Genomic DNA, 25,669 nt, shown 5'->3' on the forward strand with positions numbered 1-25,669 from the left:
CTACGCCACATACAGACCCTAGCATTACATGTCTTTATTCATCTTCATGTAACTGCAAACCCAACATTCTTATACAAGCTTCCATTGCATTCCACTCTGACACCTACGTCACAGCGCTACGGAGTCCGCTAGGAGACAAATGAGTCCTGACATAAAACCCGCAAGACACTACAACTGCTACTATTCCTGTACCAGTTTTTGTGCTAGTGAAGCATGCATTGTTGCCACTACCAGCGCTCTACCTGTTGTCTGTGAGGAGGGCATGGCGTAGACGATGGAGGGTTCACTGCTGCTACTCCCATTGATCTGTGTTGTGATTATTTGACACTTATGTAGTGTCCAGTATGAGGAAATTGAATGGCCTTTGCCTGTGTTGTACCTGTTGTGCATGTGTTTGAGAAGAACCCTTGCACTGCTGCTCTACTGCTGTTTGTGTTCTTACTGTGCTGCTTTTGCCTATGCTGGTTCATTTCTTTATGTGTTAGTGAAGCCTGTAATGTTGAGCAGTTAGCATAACTCTTGACCCCTGCTCCATGCATGGCAGCAGGTGAACAATGCGCCTTATAAACGTCAAGGAGAGGTGTGACGGCTTTAATGCCGGACGATTGAGCAAATTGAAGAGCCCACCTATAGTTTTACAAACCATCATGCAACAGTGAAAGACGTGCCCATGCTACCAGAGGAGTCAAACTAAACCCCTACATGGGAAAACTTGTTTACCATGCCTAACTGACAACAGTCAAGGACCATGCTGAATGTACCTGATGTTTACCTTCCTCATTCTCACATTTAGAAAACCGTATCGAGTCTCTATGGTTATCTATTTGGCTTAACTGTAGAGCCAGTCTGAATCATGCAATTATAAAAGACTAGGGGTCATACTTACAAGCCCATATCGCCACAGGAACGTCACTTTTAAAGACGTTCCTGTGGCGATACGGGCTTCACCTTATTTACAAGGCAGTGTTAAGCCACTTAACGTGGCTTAACGCTGCCTTGTAAATAAGGCACCCTTTCATGCTTTACTTAGCGTGAAAGGGGTGGGCAATGGGTGTTGCGGTGGGCGTTCTGCCGCAACACCCATTAATTTTGATGCTGTCCCATATATTAACAAGGGTGGCGTAAATATGGCGCAGCGCCAAAATTAAGACCAGAAAAACCTGGTCTTAACATGGCGCAATGAGGAGAAATGCTTTATTTCTCATCGTTTTTTCTGTTTCTATGTGTGCTGCATTGTGCAGCACACATTGAAACGGCAAAATGCTGTGCATTGTTGTTTATGTGCAGGAAGGTGTCCCTACCTGCACATAAACAATAATTCTAAAAATGACGAGTTGCAACTTCTATGTGTGCTGCACAAAGCAGCACACTATAAAGTTACAAATTGACATTTAAGATTGCTTATGTGCAGGAAAGTTGCCTGCGTTGGTGCTAGGTAGCTGTAATTAGCCCCAGCACAGAGGGACACGCAGGGCTGCACCGTGTTGTTGGAGTTGGAAATACGGTGCAGTCCTGCATTTCCAAATTTGCGGAGGGTAGAGTTAAGCCAAGAAGGCTAACGCCGCGCTCCACCACTTCCCTTATAAATATACCCCTGTCTTGCTTGTGATAAAGGTCCTAGTATCCCATGGCTTGCTTATGTCAACACAGTTGTTTCAGAGTTGGGTTATTCTTTGTTGTTTGATAACCTGACTTCTATTACTACTCTGGATCAAAAGCGAATTAGTTCACTCTTCCTCAAAAGAAGACGCCGTACTAGGGGTGTAGAGGAGTCCAGAAACCTTGCAAGGAAAGCCTGTGATAACCTGAAAACGGGCATTGACCTTGAGCCTTATTTATGACTATATCTGTTGTTCTTTCCCATGGGCCATTTCCATGGTTCTTTATGGGCTCTGTTACATATTATCTTTATTTTTGTCAATACCGTATTATTTATAGCAAAAAGTTTTTTAGTTCCACTCAAACAGAAACTTGATTCCTGCTATATAGAGGAGCACTCAGATTCCTGCAGTTGTTTGGAGACGAAGACGTGTGCTGCAGGGAGTGATCTTTTTGAAATAAGCTGTCTTCTCCAGTCAATCCATGCATTGATCATTATTTATGAATTGTATTTTATCTGATGAGTTTTGCTGTAAGGTAGGACTCTCTCGTTTTAACGTGCTGTTTTATCTGTGCATAGTTTATGTACTGGTATGGCTGTGATTTGTACAGACATGAGCAACATCTGCGTGTTTCTTTTGTGTGTGTCTCTAAATTATACTGATGATGGTGTTAGTGAAGCTTGCGGCAGCATTTCCTCCAAAAACAAAGCAGTTGGCTTTGCTAATGTTTGTTTTTACAGCAGGCGCCTCATAAGGAAGGCAGCTGGATTCTGTTAGTCTGCATCCTGGAGCAGATGGGGTGGGAGAATCCAGCGTCTCCAGTGTTATCAATTAGAGAGCTTTCACAACAACACGGAAAACGGCAAGATACAAAGGGAGATAGTATGTTGCACAAGTGACCATAATGACTCATGAGAAAGGAACGGGTTGCGCATTAGAGAGACAAGCTAGATTTCTTACCCCAAGTCAGCGTCAGCACATTATGGAACACACTGAGCGCAGCAGCTTCCTCCTTCCCTCTGCTTTCGATCAGATGACACCAAGGGCATCTCACGCAAGAGCCGTGTGTAGGCCCACTAAAGAATACATGTGTGCATGTGTGTAAAGAAGCGTTGATGATAGAGCTTACATTGGCAAAAGGTTAAGTCAATGGGATTTCAGAAGAGAGTAGATTTGGGTCTTGCAGACTCGAGTAGATGGGATGAGACACCACCAGCATTGCCAGATTGGTCCAAGTTGTCAAGACACACTTTTCCCTGTCATTGGCTTTCTACTTGTCGCATTGTTTCCTGACACATTAATTCTGTTTGTTCAATTGAAGCAAAAGAAAACTGCAAGTCTTAGAATCACTAATTTGCTAAGTGGTAGCCCATGATATGTGGTGCACTGCCAACTTGAAGCGATCAAACAAACCAAGGCACCAACTGGTCAATGAAAGGTCTGGTGGACACTGTTTTAACCCCTTGAGTGCCCCGCCCTTTCCACGCCCTGTGCCGGGCGTTTCATTAGCGGGCGGGGCTCATGACGAGATAGTCTCGTCATGGGCACAGCGCAACCGCGGCCCATGACGAGACCATCTCGTCATGGGCACTCAAGGAGTTAAAGTGTTGGGGGGGGCATAGTTGCCAGTCAGAAGCTGCAGTTTCACGTTCAGCTTTGCAGGGTACCCCCCCAGTGCGGGATGGGTCTGTGGCACTGTAAGGTATTGTCTATATATGTGAACATGCAGGGAGGTGCAAAAAGGGTTTGAGCAAGATCCCTTGCTCAGAACTGGCCTCTTCATGGAGAGTGGCAGTAGACATATGTGAAAGGTAGTGATCATATCACATTATGTTGCAGCTGTCCAAATCCAGTTTCTTTCATACAGTGTTTCAGGCACAAAGAAATACATCCAAGCTCTTCTCTGTATCTGTGTAACTGTCCCTACAGAATTTTGATGTAAGTCCACTTACATTCAGCATCTAGCTAAGATGCCACATAGCTCCCTTATCACATAACAGAGAAAACCATACATCACATTTTAAAAGAAGTTCTGCTTGGGTGCAGAGAGAAAATATTTGTAGCATGCTGCTTTTATATCGATTAAATCAACAGAGGACAAAGTAATTGAGATATGCAGATTTACGTACTTGTCTTTTCGCAACCTTCACATTTTCAATTGACAAATAACTGGTGCTTATTTCTCTAACAGTGCAGGATCAACAAGTGTATCTCTTGGCTTGCCCCTTTATCGCTTTTAGAGAACAGTTCTCTTTCAGTCATTTATAATGTGAAACCCTACTCAAATTCCAAACAGCATTTCTAAACAGTTTTACCACTTTAATCAGTGTCGAAAATATGGACCTCTCTTTCTTGTCTTTGGGTAGTCTGGTAACCACCCAATTGCCAGCATTAAATGCATAAGTTTTAGCAGCCTTCCAGTTGAAATACAATACTTTCCTTTCCAATTGCTTAAACTTCTTTCTCCAAATATCCTAACACCTTACATCTAATACTTCTTTATTTCAACTCATCCACCCTGTACACAGATTCCCGCTCTTTAAATAATTCAAAAAGTGTTTGTACAGTGGTGACATAAGGCATCATTCTATGTGCTATAATCCTCTACCTGAGAACTTCTGACTTTTTTCTATTATTTATTGACAACTGTATTTCTTCTTTAATAGTGAAATACCACCTTTCTGCTACTTCAGCAGACTCAGGATGATACATAGCGCGCTTCCTGTGTCTAATGCATCTATCATTTACTTACATTTACTTATCTCAATCAAGACACCTTCTCCTTTGAGATTGGTAGGACACAATTGTTGGTTAACAATTAATCAGGAATTCATTGCCTTAAAAACTATCCTCTAAAATGTTAGAACTGTATTTGTGGAAGTGTCCAATACACACAGGATTTCCGGCTATTGTCAATACTTAGTCAATCAAAATTAGTTTATACCTTTTAGCCATTCTCCAGATAATGGGCCCACTATATATAAGGCAATTTCCTCCTAAGGCATTGTTGGTAATAGTGGTTAATTCTCTACATTTTATAGGTGATATATAGATTCTATAAAACTTATCACTATTGACAAAACCCTCTCTGTCTTCCATTGGTTCAGTTACCTTATTTTAACAAAGTATTTGTAGCTATTTCTTTATAGTATCGGAAACACTCCATGAAATATTGCACACTTCACATACAATTGGCGTACTTCCTGTATTTATTTACAGTCTAAGAGTGTAATTTTTTAACTACCTAGAAAACTCCTAAATAGATTTGGAAATCCATTTGTAAAATCTGCACTCTATCCTGAACTAAAGATTGTTCTCTTATTTTATCAATTACTATTTGTGGATCAGCCTTGAAATTTTAAACCCTGTCATTTGTGTTGTGGCTATCGTAATATGTTGTGAGACATACAACTTATCTACGGTCAATCACTGTTAGAGATGTCATCCTTAGGGTTGTCTTTCTCCAACTTTTTGCCTGATTACCGCCACTTTATGCTGTACCTTTTGTTGGCCTTAAGACTCTGAGCACTTTACAACTGCTAACCAGTGCTACAATGCAGGTGCTTCTCACCTAAACATGGTGACAATGGTGTATACCTGATAGGCATATTTAGTTTATTTATTAGTCCTTTGTAAAGTGGTATACCATATACCCAGGGCCTTTAATCTGAATGTAGTAGGTTTGCAGCACTAATTTATGCCACCCACACAAGTAGCCTTTCAAAGTCTGAGGCCTGCCATTCAAGGCCTGTGTGTTCAGTTTACTGTCACTTCGACTTGGCATTCAAAACCACTTGCCAAGCCTTAAACTCCTCTTTTATTACACGTAGGCCACCCCTAAGGTAAGCCATATGTAGCCATAAGGGCAGTCAGCTATTTAGGTACATTTTAGCACATGTATAAGTTTAAATGTCCTGGTAGTGACAAACAGTTACATTCGATTTGCACTACTGTGAGGCCTACTCCTCTCATAGGCTAGCATTGGGAATTCTTTAAAAATCTTTAAAGCTGTAATTACTCATTAGAAAGGAGCAGCGAAATCATGTTTTCTATGTTTGGAATGGTAATGATAAATCCTCAGTGATAAAGTTGTATTTGACATTGCTATTTTAGAAATGACACTTTTAGAAAGTGGACATTTCTCTGCTCTTAATTTTGTTCTGTGTGCCTATAGCCTGTCTTTAATACACATCTCGGCTGGGCGACAGCTACGCTTTGTGCATTTCCTCAAGACAGCCACAAACGCAGGAAGGGTGGTTGTGACAGAGGACTCATCTACTTTCATCTGCATTCTACTAGCCTTCCTTGGCAGGTAGGGGGAGTGGAAGCTAACACATATGACTAGGCAGTATCCTGTGTACCCACAAAGGACTGATTACCCCCCACAGATAGCCTGGCAGAGAGGTCTGAGATGAAAGTGCACCTGTGCACTTAAAGGAGCTTATTTGAAGTCAATCCCCACTTCAAAGACACATTTGGGTATAAGTACTGGTGCTCTGACTCTTCCAACGTAGTACACTACTGGACCTGGGAAGAAGTCTGCTGGAGTAAAGACTGCTGTGCTGTAAAGAGTGCCACTTTGCCTTGCCCGACTGTTCTGCAGAACTACTTCTCTGCTTTGCTGAGCAGCCCTGCTGTTTGCTGATCTCAGCCCTGCTGAGGACAAGGACTGGACCCATCTCACTTGAACCCAGAGTGACTCAATGGCTTGCTGGCTTACCTCCTGTTTTCTGAAGTTTTGGGGACAAAAAAGACTTCCTGCAATTCTGCTGGTGCTACTGGACTCTGCCATCTGTGAGCCCTACCATTGTGTGAGGTGCCCCTTCCAGTCTTGGGCCTCAGAAATGGGCTCTGCAGCTGCTTTGCTACAAAACTGATGCATCGTCACTTTTGCACTGGCCATAACCGTTTCATTGCCCTTCGAAGCTAACACAGAGGCTGTGTGATGACAGTGATTCTACAGGCTTCACGGCCTGACAATGACGCTCTGCACAGCTCGATGATGACGTACTGCATGCATCTCAACAGAGCTTGAAAACGACGCAACGACCTCACTTCATGGAAAAGATTAATGCATAGCGCCCTCAGCGTTGATGTTTTGGCCCATCAAAGGTATTTTTTCAGCAGGCGTCTACTAGCAGTCCCTTGTCTGAATGTATGAATTTGAGTAATTTAAAGGAAAAAAATACAAAGCATTTTTCATATAATATTCACACTCTCACGTTATTGTAAAAATAGTTCCCTTTTATTTTTTATTTATATAAAACATATACTTCATTGACATTAAAAAAAACCTAATCTGTTCTAGTCCCTACTTAACATTGATTTGAGCAGAAGATTTCATCCAAAAACAAATGTAATTTCAACAATACCAATATAGAAGTCGAGATATCATTTAGTACTGCAAATAATCAAAAATATAAACAGACCAATTTGTTGCATATAAAAACCCTCCGTTATGAACCAGCATAACTGAGAAAACACCAAGCAAAAAGACATTGAACTCTGTCATATATTAACACATCCAACAGTACTACTGGACTTTAACCACTTATGAGATATTTTGAGCTGTTTATCTCTATAAGTGTGTATCCGTTTTTATGGATTGTGTATCTCGTGAGCGTCGACGCGTTTCGATAGGCTATATTTTGTGCCACTATCTTCCTCAAGACCATCGATAGAGGTTTTCTCTCGATACCGAATGCTTCTTTTCTGTCTGAAGAAAGAAATAATGTTATTATTTCTTCTTATTTCTCAAGAAAGCCAATTTTCAATGTAAACTTAAATTCTTTTGCACTTGTCTTTATTCCTATTGTCCCTTCCGCATCATACAGGCCCGTGATCATTGTACTTATACATTCTGGGTACGCTAGGCCATCTTAGTCACACCCGGTATTTCACAGAGATTTCCACTGCTGTTTGGGCCTAATTGTCCGACAATCTGTCACCCATCTCATTTTTTTAGTATTAACATCATAGTACTAAAAAGTCTTGTGTGTTGGGTAACATCCCCCTACTCCCCTCTGCAAAGCACAATACTTCTTGTCATAAGCTAGAACCTATTAGGTCGTTTTTTCTGGTGATTGGTCTTTGAAGCTTATACTTTTAGTTCTGTTACACTTGCCATTTCCAGTTGTACTGGTTGTGAAAAACTGAGTTACTGCCTACTTACATTCTTATTGTGCTGACATTGTTCTTGTATATCCGTCTCTTATCCTCTGTGTAGCACGGATACCTCAGGGATCAAGCCTGTGTTAAAACCTTCATATGCCATACACCCAGTGTCCTAAAGGTAATGGATAAAGAGAACTTGTCTTATTATGTAACACCTCCCTTGGGTTTCTATCTCACCCTTGCTTCCTTTTGTTACAGATGGATTAGCAAATGGGGATAACACAAATCCTACCTTTTTTATTCTGCACTGTTGTTGTTCTCCCGCATTGTTCTTTTGAATAAAATCTGTACTCTGCTGCGTCTGCGATAGGCTTATACAAGGGACCGTTACGGATACTATTTCCTTCGTATTACTGGCACCCCGTAGCCTAGATTAAATAAGTTGGAGATAATTACATGGTGTCTCCCGGACCCAATATTCCTTCTATTTCTCTAATTATCCCTTCAACTGCGGGACCAAGTATATTCCGCCCCATTATCTATCGACCCTAGATCTTACCTCGAGCACGCCAATAATTTCCTGAGTGCGGGGATATGTCTACGTCCTGCTTACGTTCTTCCACCTATTGGCCTTTCTTTATTTCTTATCCCTAATACCATGTGACTGCTGTCGGCCAATGCTGGATCGTTATAGTTAACACCTTGCTGCTGCTATGAGAGCCCTTATGCAAGTAACCGTGCTATTGGTTGTCTACAGTACCTCCTGCTATTGGTTAAAACATTTTTTACTCTTTTTTTATCATATGTAACTTTATGTCTAAAAAGCCCAAATATATATATATTGCGCACCATTTTACAACAGGCAGTGATATTATCTACCTCTTGTGAATAATTGTCTTCCTATCGATCTTTTTTTTAAAAGTATACGGTTATGTACGAAGCGTTATTATAATCCCTGTGATTAAATCACGCCTATGACCACTTTTTACATCGCATTCCAAGAATAGAATGCGATTGCTCCTTCTTCTGACTATTGCATGGTAGTGGGGCTCCGTGTCAATTTATTCTGGAGCCTGCTCCAATTCTCCTGTCATGTATCTGCATGTGATCTACTAGTCGTAATACTGCTATATAGTGATGATTGCAGAATTACAGATAAAATTAAGTAGTCCCCTCGAGCTTTCCTCCATGTACCTGCATGTGATCTGGTGGTCATATTACCACTACACAATGAAGATGTACATCCAATCTTCTTTTCAGTTAGGGCCACAGTCCTCATATATACCGAGTTGCGGGTAATCTTGTGCACGAGCCTACTCAAGCTTTCCTGCATATAACTACATCTGATCCAAAAGTCCTGTTACCGCTATCTAGTGATGATGTTCATCCAATCTTCTTTTGAGTTGAGGCCCCTGTCAACTGTATTAAGATAGCACATGAACCATTGTTCTCGTTGTTTTCTTCTAGCATCTAGATCACCTCCTCTCCGGTCTATTCTGATCTTCTCTAATATGAACCAAGTGAATTGACTGCATTCATGTTTCATTTGTTCATAATGGTCCGTTAGCGGAGCCTTTTGTTTATTATTTCTAATTGCCGATTTGTGTTCCACCAGGCGGGTACGAAGTTCCCTACCTGTCTCACCTACGTATCCTAGACCGCAGGGACATATCAGGAGATAAATAACATTTTTGCTGCGGCAGTTGGTGAAAGATTTAGCCCATATCTGTTTATTATTATGCATTATACTTTTAGTTTCAATGCACTGTGGACAAATTGAGCAAGTGCCGCATTTGTAGTTACCTTTCACTATCCCTCCTGTCAGATTCGTTTGGATATTGTTTGATTGTTTATATGTTTTCACTAGAGAGTTACGGATAGTCTTGTTACGTCCAAATGAAAACAAAGGTTTTTCCAATGTCTTGTTGGCCTCGTGGTTTAAAATTCTCCAATTTCTGTTAACTATATTTTTTATTTTATTACTCATGTCGGAGTATTGTGAGACAAATACAATTCTATTGATTGCATTGTCCTTCTTCTTTTTATTGGTGTCTAATAGGCTTTCTCTATTATAAAATCTAGCTCTTTTCAAAGAGTGTTTTATTAATTTTTTTGGATATCCTCTAGCTTTCAGCTTCTTAGTTAAAACCTCTGCGTGATAATAGAAATCATCCAGTGAGGTGCAATTACGTCGCAATCTCAGAAATTCCCCAAAGGGAATATTATCTTTCTGGGATTTAGGATGGTTGCTGTCATATGCTAATAGCGTGTTTTTATCTGTCGGCTTGGTAAAAAGCTCCATCTGTAAGACATTGTTCACGTTCTTGATTTTAATATCTAAAAACTCAACATGAGAGTTACTAAAATGTGCTGTAAATTTGAGGTTTGAGTCACCCAAGTTAATCCATTCCAAAAAGGATTCTAAGTCCTGGGTGGCACCGTTCCAGATAAAAATAATATCATCTATGAAACGGTGCCACCCTTGGATGTTCTCATAGTAGGGGGCCATTTCATTGAATATGTGTTTCTCTTCAAAATTACCTACATAGAGGCATGCCAAGCTAGGAGCACAGGTAGCCCCCATGCTGGTACCCTTAACTTGGATATATGCGTCCTCCTTAAATAAAAAAAATATTGTTTTTTAGAACCATTTTAATACAGGACATAATAAAGTGTTTGTTTGCCCCTCCCAGATCTTCTTCTTCCAATATCTCAGAAATCACCCCAATGGTGTCATTCTGGGGGATATTGGTGTACAATGCTTCAATGTCAAGGGTGACCAAAGTTTGGGTCACCCCGTTGAAGCTTTGTCCTTCAAATATAGAGATAGCATGAGCTGTATCTTTGATATAGGATCTTTGTCTTTGTACTATGGGTTTGAGGAAATGGTCAACGTATCTACTCAATGGTTCTAATACCGAGCCTATGCTACTAACAATTGGCCTCATGGGAGGATTATTGATGTTTTTATGGATTTTGGGTAGGCCGTATATAGCTGGTATAATGGGGTGCATATTTAGTAGGTATTTGTATTCATTTTCACAAATCCATCCTTCATCGCATCCCTGTTTTAAAAGGGCAGCCACTTCCTTCTTGAGTTTGTCTATAGCCGTAAGGTGGATGGGTTGGTAGTGTTCCCTCACATCGAGAAGATCCCTCATTCTGCTATCATAGTCTATGGAATCAAAAATAACAACTCCCCGCCTTTATCGGCGGGTTTGATAATAATATCATCACACTCTTGTAATGATTTTAGTGCTATTTTCTGATTTTTTGTCAAGTTATTATTTTTATATTTTTGCATGTTGTTGCTCATACTTTTAATCTCCATTTCTACCACCCGTTCAAAAATTTCCACATTTTTATCTACCTGACCCAGGTTTGGGGTGAATGTGGATTTGGGTTTAAACCCTGAAACATTGGGTGGCTGTACATATTGTCTGTCCTCAAAAAACCTATTTAACCTTATCTTCCTAAAAAATAACTTTTTCAGCAGGGCCTGCATAAGTCTTGTAGCCAGCTAGCCCTCTAGTACGGAAGGTCTGAACTTTGGATTCACCCCGGTCCCTCGCGACCTCAAGTAACCTTTTAGCGCTGTACTTTATTCTCATAACAGTTGACAATGTTTATTCAATATGCTAGTGATACTGCAAGTAATCACACAACTTTGTAGATAAGATAGAGCCTGCCAGCAACAAGTCAATTTAGTAAAGTGTGTGGGTCCAATCTACCAAAGTATGTAATTCTAGGCAAAGCAAACGCATAATCAAAAAATAAATATTGCCAAAAACCTGGAACAGTGAGAAATTCTGCAATAGCAATCAATTAAACAAAAAACTACAGAGTGAAGGTGACGACGGGAACCAAAACACACCACCATGAGCACATCTGACTCACATATTCACCTTGGCATGAAACCCAACAAGAGTATCATTGTGCAATCCTGGTAAATTCCTGGAATAACGCAGCTACACAAAGAAGGAATTATCATGGGAGTAAAGCAAGAAAAACAGAAACATTAATGCTACCTCATAAAAAATGCATCAATTGGAAAACACCCACATTCACAAGGATACAAACAGCAATGTAATGCACACCAAGTAATCATTGAATCCTCAGGATCATACAAACGGGGTAGGTGTCCCACCCAGTCACAATGTCAAACATACACCATGTCCGAACCACAGTAAGAAATAAAAAGTTACATCCATATGGGAAAACAAATCCATACAAAAAATGGGAGGTGTTGGGTATAAAATGGGCCAGCGCACAAACCAATCAGAAAAGACACCAGACAGATGTAGTATTTCCCACACAGCCAACAGGAAAAGATGTTCACCACACCAGAATGGCATACTGCAATTGTAGGGCACACAACCAACATAGGCACAATCACTCTACTAGACACTAGACTAGAAACGTGCACCTCCCACCCTGAACATATGTATTTCCCAAAAGTACTGCAAATAGTGTCTCCTAGTAGCTGGTAGACATCAAGCAACAGCCATTATTCCACAAGTAATCACAACACCACCAAATGAACTCTAAGGTCCTGGTCGTGAGTTGGGCATTGTGGAATAACCTTGAGGAATTCCAATCCAGCTGATCATGACCGGCCTGGTGTTCCAATACGCTGTTTTCCAGAGTGTGGGAACACAGGACGTGAATTTGCCAGCCTGATTCTGGCCGATCCCTTTTAAGCTGTTTCTGTGGCAAGGGGCGAGCATGCAATGCTGCCCCCTGACAAACCTATTGTTCCTTGCGCCTCCCACACACCCACCCCCTGCCCTGCTGGGAAGCCACTGTTCTCATGTACCGCCTGTTGGAGAAGTTGGTAAATGGGAGCGTTAAACTCCGCAGAATAGGAGATGCCATATGGAATTCTGTACCATAATTCTGTTTCTGCATAGCTACTCCCCATTCTAATGGGTCTAACTCATAATAGCTGCATTTCCATGCAGATATGTCAGCTGGTAGCAGTAGTTCTGCCCACTCGGAAATTCTGCATGGAATTCTACCTAACTTATTGTAGGGTCCTCAGAGGACATCAAGCAGCCAACCCGATTGTATAAAATGCTAATCGCAAGTGAATAGTCTTGAGGATTAAAATCGAGCAACTATGAACCAGGATACAAAATGTACATCCAAACACAGGACATGGTAGCCTCAGAAGAGGCCGCAAGCGCCTTGCACCAAAGAAGTGAGACCTTGTTCAAACAATGAAAGTACATGCCCAGTAGTCACCTCATTCCCCCAACAAAACATCTGAATAAAACTGCTCTACAATGAGATGCCTAACTTCTGGTCATAGGAAAGTAATCATAACTGAAACAACGTCAACAAGACACACCATAGGTTGGCTATCTGAGCCTAACAGCACTGATCTTTACCAGACTACAATCAACAAAGAAAGAACGCCTGACATCAGAGCGCTAAAAGGAACACAGAGAAGTGACCTAGAGCCCCACAAAATCAATATGGTATATTATGAGTGCAGACAACATGCAGAGGTGAGACAAAATGGGCACCGAAAACAGAAGGATGACCTTAGGTCAAGTGGGAGTCGTCAGAGCAAGGACATGGAGATGCCACCTGGAGACCCACTCACCAGCCCAGCACAACAGCTTACTCCACTTAGTAGTAAGCCACAGGAGAAGCCACCGGAGGCAAATGCAATATCTCAAGTGGCCTCCACTTACATTCCAAGCTCCACAAATGGATGGTGTCACCAGTATCCCAGGTACCGCACAACTGGAAACATTGCCACTACCAGGGTGGACCAAGAAGTAGGTGTGAGGAAACAAAATAGCCCATATCTTTACAAGATGAGAGGCAAATAAAGCCAAGTGGTATGTCTCTCTACAACACCATTCAACTAAACGCATAAATCATTTCTAAAGACAGTTTTGACAGTACATTTGCTAATGTGTATGTGTGCAAGCACAATACAGTAGAACGGTGGCGCAGTTCACAGTTAAATTCTCCCTCCTATGCAGGCAGAAACTGAGTTACGTCACTGTAGCATTAATACAATGTAGCAACATGACACAAGAAGATGTGGTGTATGGTCTAGTGTGGGACCACATACTAATGGTTGCTGATGCTGGAAAGCTACGTTGCATCACTTTGTGTTGCTCTGTGTCGCTCTGTGTCTTTGTGGCCTTACTGGGGTATTACTGGGGCGGATCAACAGAAACATCCATAGGCTTTAACACAAAGTCTAATTTACTAAAATAGGCAAACCAAACTTTGCATCAAAAAAACAACACCTACTTGAAGACCGTACAAACAAGGGTAAGAGTGCTCATTTTCACAAAAAGTAGGACACACTGCATGTGTGATTCAGTGGACAGCACACATCCAGTGTATGGGACCCTACTGTGGTTGTTTGGGAACTTGCACTGAAAGACTATGCCTCCTTTACAAATTGTATATTGGGCAGCAAACACTCACCTCTGAGTCAGGCTGTGTACTGCGAAAGGCAGCCTGGCCGGGGGGAGACTCCAGCAGCAGGCCAGTCTTTGTAAAAATAGTGCATGTGTTTTCTCCCTTGCATAACGTAGGGCAGCACATTTGGATTCTGTGCAAATGTGGTGTGTAAAATTAGTAAATCTGGGCCTTGGTGTTTTCAGCAACACAGGTTTCAATGTGCTTGCAGGTACACCCTTATCTGACCAGCAGACCAGATGTGACATGGCTACATAAAAGGAATATCAGGTCCCAACATTTCAAGGTAAATATATGAGGTGTCCATGGCACTTGACAAGACAGCCCCTAGTACATCTGAAGTGTCCAGTGGCAGTGGTCTCTTGGCATCACTGCAGTGCCGGAGTAAACATGGGCTAGCTGTGATGGGCAGTATCCATGGCGGTTTCGCAAACACACACAGCATATGAGCAGAGAAACAATGGTCATGATACCCACTCGTTTCAACGTAACATGGCTCACACTGGCGTGGTTAAAACCTTCACTCGAGGTGGCCAATGCTGCCCATTCTCTGCTGGATATAAATTCCAGTTGTCCCTAGCACATGAGCTGACCAGGGCATCTGTCTTGGCATAAAGTGACACAAGTTATGTTGCAGTCCATTCTGATGCATCCGAGATACCTTGAAGTGATGTAGAAGACTCATCCAAGTCCATTGAAGGGAGATATGGGCCCATTTCCAAAATACCTGAACACTTCCGTATTTACTTTCATATTGGTGAGACATGAGGTGTGTGGATAAATTAATTAATGAATGATGTGTTCTTATAAAGCACAACAGCTACTTCAACCAGTGGCGTAGCTAGCTGTTTGGTCACCTGTGGCGGTCACTGCATTTGCCGCCCCGTAGCGGCCTCACTGAACAGTGGGGGGGGGGGCTTGCTGGCAAGATTAACCCATTTTGTTCGCCGCTCCGTGGCTGCGGATTGAAGAGTGGGGGGGAGATTGCCGTCCCGAGATGGCAGGTAAGAGTGGGTGAAAGCTGCCGCCCCCAAAACGCATGCTGCTTGGGGTGGGCCTACCCCCCCCCGGTCCCCCTTGCTACGCCACTGGCTCCAACCGGAGTGTCCCTGCGCTGGTTGCAATTGTAAAGTTGTGGGCCCTAGGCCCACATGCTACTCAATACGTCACACGGACACAGACGTGAGGTACTGGTAACTGGCCACGAGCACGTGCACCCAGGCTCTTTTATTAACAGGGTCACGTCACTCGTGAGCCCGTGATGGATGGGTGTCGGGTGCATGTGTGTCCAGCCCTCTGGGGAGTGACTGTTAAACTCAGTGTCTGCAGAGACACTAGAACATGTCCAGCAGGGCACTACATTCCTCCGAAACTTTATGGAAGAACAAAACAAAACACCAGTCCAAACTGTGGGGGTAAACAACAATCAAATAAACCCCACAGGGTCCATTACCTCTAGAATTGTGCAGCGGGAAGACAGCAGACATGGGGTTGGTGACTCGGACTGCAGCAGGACATCTTCGATGGCACTCATAATTTAACCTGAGTGGTTCAGGACACGAATATGGCGTGGAGACATCAGCCGCACTCTGGCAGCCTACCAATGGAAACCTGTCCACTGGTTTGAAGTCGCTCCACTCCGCTGATGTTGAGGATGATGTGTGGTAGGTCATAACAGTTCATAAACAGGGTGCATTATGACAGTGGTTGAAGTCCATGGTAAAAGTTCACAAATGGGTTGCCTGTTCAACTGAAGCATCCGTTAGACGGCCTTGCTGCATCCTGGAGTCCGTCAGTGGCGCATTGTCAAGTCCAACTCTCCCGCCATGGGGAGGCCCCTTATCTTGGTTGCCACAGGACTGCATGTGTGCTTACGTGGGGCAGCTGCAAGACCACTGAGGAGCCTAGTCGCTCGCACAACCTCAGGGGTGGATGGATCTGGGTTTAAGACATGCTATCTCTGCCGTAATCTCATGCAAGTCAGGGTAGAAGATATTCTCTGGTTCTTCCTTTCAGTTGGCACGGCAAAGTGTGGGACTACGCTCCATGTATACAGTACTCTAGGGATGGTAGAATTTGACACACTTGACACCTACTGGCATGTTGGCATGGCCAGCCGTGTGGTGAATCTTGGCGACCTTTGGTAATGACTTGCCGTAGTGGATACTGGCCTTCGTTTCTTGAGTTGATCACCTGGAGTGGAGCGTGGCCAGGCTCTTCCATTTTCTTTGGGGAGGCATGTGCACCCATGCGCTAGGATGCCGTGGGCTGGTGAGCCATCGGTGGCAGTGGTGTTAGGGACACACTGAGAAACGTGAGGCAGAGACTCTGCTCGCGCATGCTTGCGGATTACTCTCAGTCTCCCGCTAAGCGGTCGCCAGGTCATTCTCGGGCTCTCACCACTTCACTTGCAGTTGGTGTGTCGGGATGCGCTCCTTCAGCAGCTCTAGTTTTCTTCAACATCAGGCACGGCCACTCACAACTTCCCCTCCTGAACTTGATCAGTCGTCAGATTCTTAGTGTAGACCATCCAGTCATACTGTCATATTTCCTGCTGGGTGCTGTGGCATGCACATGGCAATGATGATGTGGTTGCCATTGAACCTGGACAACATGTGGTGGTGACTTGCTGGGAGAGAGGATGTCTGGAGGGACTTTGAAGCCAGGTATCTTCGTCTTGCTGAGGCTGTTCTTCTCCCATGGCATCTGCGGTCAGGAGCAGGGATGCTGTGCGACTTAGATTGCCAACGCTCTGGGACGGACAGTCGCACTGGAAAGCATCGGAGACGGGCGTGGTTTGCGCTGGCTGCGGCTTACATCTGGTCCTCCCATTGAGCTGTCTCCAGGGACGTCCGTCCGCATTGGTGGCTGTCTGGTGTCTCTGGATGCGCTCTTGTCTTGTCATGGTGCGAGTCCTCATTCTTCTGCTCTTGGTCTCTCCAGCGCAACTGTGTTTGTCTGGTTCTTCGTAGTGACAGGAATGTCACTCTTCTTTTTGGGTCTTTCTCCAGGTGCAGTAGCATGCACCTTCTTTCAAACAGGCCAACAGGGCCTATCAACTTCAATGGTCTCTGGACCATATGGGCGAGACTTCCAGTTGCTCTCCTCTCTTCTTCCTCCTGGGTGTTCAGTGGCATCTGGCCACTTGTCTTCTGTGTTCCCTCGTCAGAGATTTTTGCGGCGGTCCTCTACCAGGATGGCAGGTCACCTACTTCACTCGAGGGCGTCGTGCTTGTGCCTCGAGCCTGCACCATCATGGCGCCTGCTCCTGCCTGCAGTAAGGCATGCTTGGCGGGGTCAGTCACTTCGTGTGACATGCTCCTTGCTTGCTGTATGATGCAGTGTCCGGCCATTTGTCGCATGTCTTTGGAGCACATGTTGCGGTGGCAGCTTGCCACTTGGAGTGTGCGACTCTCCTCTTTCCTGTCTTGGGCCACTGCTAAATCCGTCTTGAGGCAGTGTGAGAGAGGGCACTCTTTGCTGTCTGTGGCCCACTGCGGGGCTCAACTGGTACAGTGGAGATGTGGAGACTCTCCTCGCTGCCTTCAGCATTGTTTCTTCTCTGTGGAGAGATCTAACTCTCTTGGACGCCTGCTGTGCTGTCAGGTTCGCTGGCACAGACTTCTGCATGCCTCTGTCCTTGTGTGCTCGGTCCTCTTCGTGGGTGCCCTCTTCTGGCACTTGGTATGCTCCTTTTGTAGTTTGCGGTGGTGTCCGTTCACCATGAGGGACCTGTGGTGTACTCTTCTCACTTGCAGTGGTATCAGACAGCCACTGGGGGGGCATGCACAGTGCACGTTCTTCTTACACCCTTTGTAGGGCTAGCTTGGTTGCTTTTGGTTCCATTCCCTTTCACTGGCCCTTGTAGGGCTCTCTTGGGGATTTAGGAGTCTCTCCCTCTAGCAGTCAAGCAACGCTAAGTCTTTTCTCCCCTCACCTCTACGTGGAGCGCTGGTGGCGCTTGACATTGTGCATGGTCACTTTTGCAGGTGACTGCTGGCAATCAGGCTTTCTGTGATATTGTCTTTTTATTGCTTCGGGTGCTGACTATCACTGTGGGCCATACCATGCTCTTTTGCCTAGTCTTTGCTTCTAACCCCTTGCTCAGTCTTGACTGGGGTAAGGTACTTGTGCTTACTGCTTAGGGACATGGATACCGCATGTCTCTCATGTGCCTTTCTCTTGCCGGGCAGCTGGTTGCAACCGGTGTTCTCTTTTCCACTGTCAGTGTCAGCAGGTGGCCAATGGTGGGTGCATGGTACACTCTGTAACAGCCCTGACTCTCCTGTCCTAGGGCTACTCTGGCAGCATTGGTCTTTCCATTGGGTTCAGGGAAAGTGCTGCACTGGTTGGGTCTATGCAAGGTGTGGCCCACTTGCCAAAAGCATAGAGCTTGTGCATATCTATGCTTGTTTGTGGTATATTTACGTGGGCCTGTAAGCAGGGCTTCTATTAGAGGCAGAGTCTCTTCCTGGGGGTCACAGGGTGCAGTCATTGCATGCTGTGGCTGTGCTTCACAGCCTCCATCTCCCTTGAGCAAGGTAGGTGTAGAGGTGCCCCAGTTTGCAGCTTATGAATCTATGGAGGTTTAGTATTACCATGGGCATGGTCGCGGGGCACTCCTGGCTTACATTCTTGCAGGGTGCTTGTATGCAATGTGTGGTGTGGCACATTGACTACCAGGTGGCTCTGTGGGTAATTTTTTCTTCGGCCACAGCAACTTTCCTGATGTTGCGGGCCTCTGAGGATATAGGTGCAGGGACAGCAACTTCAGTAGGTGCTAAGTAGCTTCTTGGAGCAGATGTGGTGCTGCCCATGGCAGCCAGGTGGCGCTGCAGGCACTTTGTAGGCCATGGCTCTCTTTGTTTAAATTGCGCTCTGACTAGAGCTGTCGATGCAGGAGGGGGCACGCAGTGCCGGAAGGCTCATTATATTTACGCTAGTCAGGGCGGTCGCACGGAATGACTCCGGTGAGTGTTGACTTTATTTACGTTACCTTGTCACGCACAGACAGCTTTGCCAGTATGGCGGGCTGCGCCTGACTGTGCTGGTGTTTTAAGCAGGTTGTATGGAGCATGGCCATTGCTCCTGGGTACTGTAAATCTGCTCAACAAGACGGCAGGGTTATTTTTATTTTTGCTTGCTGCTGCTGTGGGCGATGTTGCGGGGGTGCTGCAGATACCTTTTGGTGCAGGGAGCAGGGCCGGCTTGTACTTTAACCCCTTCGATGCTCATGACGGAACGGTTCCGTCATGAGCATCGGTTGGGCTGTGCTCATGACGGAACCGTTCCGTCATGAGGACAGCCCCTGGGGGAAGCGCTGGCGCTCCCCCCCTTGTGCATCGATCGTGCCCCCACTTACGGGGGTGGCAGCGGAAGAGCTTCCGCTGCCACCCCCGAGCCCCCCCACGCTTTCTGATGACGTCAGCGCGCACAGCGCGCGCCGGCGTCATCAGGAAGCGTTGGACGCGCTGGAATCCATTTCTTCCAGCGCGTCCAAGGCAGCAGCAGGTAGGTTCCCTTGTCCGGTAGGGCCGCGGGGGTGATTTATTTTGTATTGAGGCATCGGGGGAGAGGAAAGAGTATTTCCTCTCCCCTGATGTCTCAATACAGGGCATTCCTGCTCCATGATCGCGCACAGCGTCGCGATCGTGGAGTAGGGATGCCCCACTAGACACCAGGGATTTGTTTCTTGGAATTTGGGAAGCGACCCCTTAGGCAAGGGTCGCTTCCTTGGGGGGGCAAAATAATTCGAAGACTTTTCTGCCCCCCCTGGGGGCAGATCGGTCTTCTTTCTGCCCGTTTATGCCGCCAGGGGGGGCAGAAAAGCCCACTAGACACCAGGGATGTCTTTTATGTTATGTAGGAAGTGACCCCTTGGGCAAGGGTCGCTTCCTAGGGTGGCAAAATAATTAGAAGACTTTTCTGCCCCCCCTGGGGGCAGATCGGTCGTCTTTCTGCCCGTTTCTGCCCCCAGGGGGGGGCAGAAAAGCCCACTAGACACCAGGGATGTCTTTTTCTTTATGTAGGAAGCGACCCCTTGGGCAAGGGTCGCTTCCTTTGCGGCCTAATTATTTAGAAGACTTTTCTGCCCCCCCTGGGGGCAGATTGGTCGTCTTTCTGTCCGTTTCTGCTCCCAGGGGGTGGGGCAGAAAAGCCCACTAGACACCAGGGATATAAATATTATTGTAGGAAACGACCCCTTGGGCAAGGGTCGCTTCCTTGGGCCCCTAAATTTTTTGAAGACTTTTCTGCCCCCTCTGGGGGCAGATCGGTTTTATTTTTTTCCCGTTTCTGCTCCCATTGGGGGCAGAAAAGCCCACTAGACACCAGGGAATTAGTTCAATTAAAAATAGAAGTGACCCCTCGCTTCCAGGGTGCAATTTGTTATATGTATTTGGCTCACCCGCCCCGGGACTGAGTAGCCTTTTTTTTCCTGCTGTTTTCTGCCCCACCTGGCACACAACCCGATTGACCATTTGGGTAGTGACATGGCATGTTATAATGTTTATTGTTATATTTTTTGTGATTTCCAATTGTAATGTTTTTTTTTGTTTACTTTTTTGTTCTAGGTGAAGGCTTTTCTTCTTTTCACGTTGACGTTTTGTTAGTGGTGGTTCTGCTGTTTGTGTAGTTTGGTAAGAGACTGTTTTTTTGTACAATGTAAATGTGTTTGATTTCTCTGCCTGTTTTTTTTTTTGCAAATCGTGTAATAATAGCAGTATGTTTGGTTTTTGAGTGTCAAAAACTTTTTGCATTGGTGCTCGATGTGTATTTTGTTGTCTTGTGAGTAATTTGTTTTTTTTTCTTCTTTCTAGTTTGATATCGTTGGTCTTTGCTGTGTCACTGCAGAGTTTGTTTCTGGTGAGTGCAGCTGTCTCTTGTAATTGGATTGTATAGTTTTTGAGTACATTGATCTTTGTGATAAAAGGTACACATTTCTTTACTTACTTGGTTTGCACATTGTTGGTTGTTGTTGACTTGTTTGTGCAGTCTTCTATCTTAGTAAGTATAATGGCTAGCCGCAGGATGACTGCTCAGCAGGTTGTTGGTTTGCTGTTTGAGTCTTCCTCTGATATTGGTTCAGAGACTGACTCTGCTTCTGAGGGAGAGGAGGCAGGGGACGATTCTGGCAGTGAGTTTTCTCTCCGTATGGGGTCATCGGATGATGAAGATACTCTTAGTGCGGATGAAGTGCCTGTGTTAGAGGAGGAGACTGATGTGCCGATAGTGCGGCAAGAGGCATCTGGGCTGCAGCCTGCGGCTGCAAGGCTTCCCTTTGGTGTAGTGCGGCAAGAGACATCTGGGCTGCAGGCTGGGGCTGCAAGGCTTCCCGTTGGTGTAGTGCGGCAAGAGGCATCTGGGCTGCAGGCTGGGGCTGCAAGGCTTCCCGTTGGTGTAGTGCGGCAAGAGGCATCTGGGCTGCAGGCTGGGGCTGCAAGTCTTCCCGTTGAAAGTGATGACCTCTGGGTTGCCCCTGGCATGGTGCAGCCGGAATTTCCAGAGTTTACTGGTGTTCCAGGGTCTAGAGTGAATACTGAGAACTTTTTGCCTGTAAATTTTTTTCAGTTGTTTATGGACGATGTGTTTTTGGCAGAGATTGTTGAGCAGACTAATTTGTATGCCGAACAGTTTTTGAGGGACAACAGTGCCAGTCTTAAGCCACACTCTAGAGCTACCCGGTGGACTCCCACAAATGTTGAAGAGATGAAGAAGTTCTTGGGTTTAACTTTTTTGATGGGCTTGCTAAGGAAGCCATCATTGGCTTCATATTGGTCTAGCAGTCCCTTGATGGCAACGTCTATTTTTCCGGCAGTCATGACTCGTGACAGGTATTTGCTTCTGCTTCGGATGATGCACTTTGTTGATAATGGTTTAGCGTTGCCACGAGATCACCCTGATTGTGACCGTCTTTTTAAGATTAGGCCTGTCCTTGATCACTTTGTTGATCGATTTTCTGAGATTTATGCCCCTGGTAGAGAAATTGCAGTGGATGAGTCTTTGGTGTTGTTCAAGGGCCGCTTGGTTTTTAGGCAATACATTCCTAGTAAGAGGGCACGCTATGGAATAAAGCTGTATATGCTGTGTGACAGTAGGACTGGATATGTCTCTAATTTCAGGGTGTACACCGGTAAGGAATCTAGGTTTAACCTCCCTGGTTGTCCGTCCACTTTTGGAGTGACTGAGAAAATTGTTTGGGAACTTGGTAGAGGATTTTTTAACAAAGGCCACCATTTATATGTAGATAACTTCTACACTGGTGTGCGGTTGTTCAGGGAATTGGCCAAAGTGGACACTTTTGCTTGTGGCACAATCCGCTGTAACCGTAAAGGTTTTCCGAAAGAACTTGTTTGTCAAAAGCTTGTGCGGGGACAGTGCAGTGCGTTGCGTTGCCAGGAGCTTCTTGCTGTGAAGTTTACAGACAGGAGAGATGTCTACATGCTGACTTCCATCCATGATGAAAGCACTGCACCTGTGACTGTTTGGGGTCAGGTCGCTGAAGCGCGCAAACCTGTGTGCATTTTAGACTATAATAGGCACATGGGTGGTGTTGACAGAGTAGATCAGAGGTTGGAACCTTACACTGCTCTTCGTAAGGCTTACATTTGGTACAAGAAGTTGGCTATCCATCTTTTCCACTTGGCAATGTTTAATGCTTTTGTTGTGTTCCAGGATTCTTGCCCTGAGTCAAAGATGACTTTTGCTAAGTTTCAGGAGTCTGTAATAGGCAGCCTTGTTGTAGTGGAACAGGCAAGTGTTCCTAGAGTTGGACTGGTGGAGGATGTTGCTAGATTGAAAGAACGCCACTTTCCAGATCACATTCCTCCCACACCCGCAAAAGATTTTCCCAGTAGGAGATGTAGAGTCTGTTGGCGAAGAGGTTTGCGGAAGGAGAGTCGTATGTACTGCCCCGATTGTCCCTCTCATCCTGCACTGTGTCTCTCTGCTTGTTTCAGAGCGTACCACACGCGTAAAAATTTCTGGGAACATTCATGAGTGGTAAAGTGAACTGCCTGGTCTGTATTCTTTGGAAAATATGATTCTGTTTCAAGGTTGGTGTTAGTGCAATGTATTTAGTTGCTGATTTTCTGATAGAAGATTTGTATCTATTTGCAATTTGTTTGTGTTTTTATTTTTTTCTAAAAAAATCCAAAATGTGATGGCGGTGTGTGTAGGCTTGCGCTTGGCTGTTGGTGTGTGTGGACTGGCACTTGGTTGGTGGTGTGTGTGGAATGGTGCTTGGCTGACGGTGTGCGTGGACTGGCGGTGTGCATGGACTGGCGGTGTGCGTGGACTGGTGCGTGGCTGGTGGTGTGCGTGGAATGGTGCTTGGCTGGCGGTGTGCGTGGAATGGTGCTTGGCTGGCGGTGTGCGTGGAATGGTGCTTGGCTGGCGGTGTGCGTGGACTGGTACTTGGCTGGCGGTGTGTGTGGACTGGTGGTGTGTGCGGACTGGTGTTTGGCTGGTGGTGTCCGTGGACTGGAGCTTGGCTGGTGGTGTCCGTGGACTGGAGCTTGTCTGGTGGTGTGCGTGGACTGGAGCTTGGCTGGCGGTGTGCGTGGAATGGTGCTTGGCTGGCGGTGTGCGTGGACTGGTACTTGGCTGGCGGTGTGCGTGGACTGGTGGTGTGTGCGGACTGGTGCTTGGCTGGTGGTGTCCGTGGACTGGAGCTTGGCTGGTGGTGTAGGTGGATTGGCGATTGGCTGCCGGTGTGCCTGGACTGGCGATTGGATGGCGGTGTGCCTGGACTGGCGCTTGGCTAGCGGTGTGCGTGGACTGGCGTTTGGCTAGCGGTGTGTGTCGACTGGTGCTTGGCTGGCTGTGTGTGAGTAGTGACTTTCTGCTGGTCACTACACACACTGCTAGCTGAGTGCCACTCCACGCAATCCTTCAGCCTGTGTAGTTGCTGTGTCTGGATTGTGGGCGTGTGAAAGTGATGGGCCCTTGAATGGCGCTGTGTGCTGGTGTGAGTTTTGTTATGTGATGGGCCCGCGGCTGGCGGTGTGAATGGTTTTGTATGTCTCACACGTATGAAAGGTGTATGAATGGCCTGTAAAGAGGTTGGTGCCTTGTCGTGGCTTTACAGCTCACGAGCTGTGAGTCAATGGTTCAGTTTCTCGCCCTTTCAATTATTACCAGTGCATTTCATGTTTTGTGAAATCACTTGGTAATACAATTTTATCTACTGAACCATCACTCACCCTCGTGCCAAATCCAACCAGTATGTGTGTGTGCTTGCGGGTTAGATGGCTGTGCAGTAATATTTGTCTTTCTGAAGCAGGGTGTACCTTGTCCCTTTTTGGTGATTTTTGTACTGTGTTGCTTTTGTACCTGGTGGTGCGAATGGTCTTGTTTGTATCACGTATGAAAGGTGTGTGAATGGCCTGTAAAGTGGTTGGTGCCTTGACGTGGCTTTACAGCTCACGAGCTGCGAGTCATTGGTTTGGTTTTTTGTGAATTTAATTATTGACAGTGCATTTCATTTTTGTGAAATCTCTTGTTAATAAAATTTAATACACTGAACCATGACTCGCCCTCGTGCCAAATCCAACCAGTATGTGTGTGTGTTTGAGGAATAGATGGTTGTGCAGGAATCTTTGTCTTTAGTTTCTCTGCCAAGGTACACTTTCCATGTAAGAATAACCCACCAACTGTAGATATTGTCGAAAACCCTTGGGAGTTCATGGTGATGTCTCTGTAGTGAATTGAAAAATATTTTTTATCCCCATTGTCCTGTAAACCTCAAACTGTCTGCCACATTTTCTTTGCAGTATTATTCCTAAATTCTCACGCTGTAGTAACAATAGTTAATCCGGTTTTGCAAGGGGGGTTACTTTGGTTTTTTGCCCAGGGCTCGGCGGCCATCTAGGGAAACCTTCCAAACCCACGCATTTCTGAAAACTAGACACCCGGCGGCTTCCAGGGAGGTATGGCTTGCGTGGATCCCCCAACGTTTCCTTACCCAGAATCCCCTGCAAACCTCCATTTTTGCTCAAAAAATCACTTTTTTCACACATTTTGGGGTGGGAAAGTAGTGGCATCACCGGGCTCACACAAATTTACCACCACCCAGCGTTCCCCCAGGTCTCCCGGTAAAAATGGTGCCTCACTTGTGTGGGAGGCCCAAGTACCCGCGGCAGGCAAGGGCCCAAAACGTAGTGAGGCGTCATCAAAATGGCCTATCGCCAAACCACCTGGTTTTGCAAGGGGGGTCACTTTGGTTTTTGGCCCGGTGCGCGGCGGCCATCTAGGGAAACCTACCAAACCCACGCATTTCTGAAAACTAGACACCCGGCGGCTTCCAGGGAGGTATGGCTTGCGTGGATCCCCCAACGTTTCCTTACCCAGAATCCCCTGCAAACCTCAATTTTTGCTCAAAAAATCACTTTTTTCACACATTTTGGGGTGGGAAAGTAGTGGCATCACCGGGCTCACACAAATTTACCACCACCCAGCGTTCCCCCAGGTCTCCCGGTAAAAATGGTGCCTCACTTGTGTGGGAGGCC

The sequence above is a fragment of the Triturus cristatus genome, chromosome 10, assembly GCF_964204655.1.
Source record: "Triturus cristatus chromosome 10, aTriCri1.1, whole genome shotgun sequence".
Taxonomy (NCBI): Eukaryota; Metazoa; Chordata; class Amphibia; order Caudata; family Salamandridae; genus Triturus; species Triturus cristatus.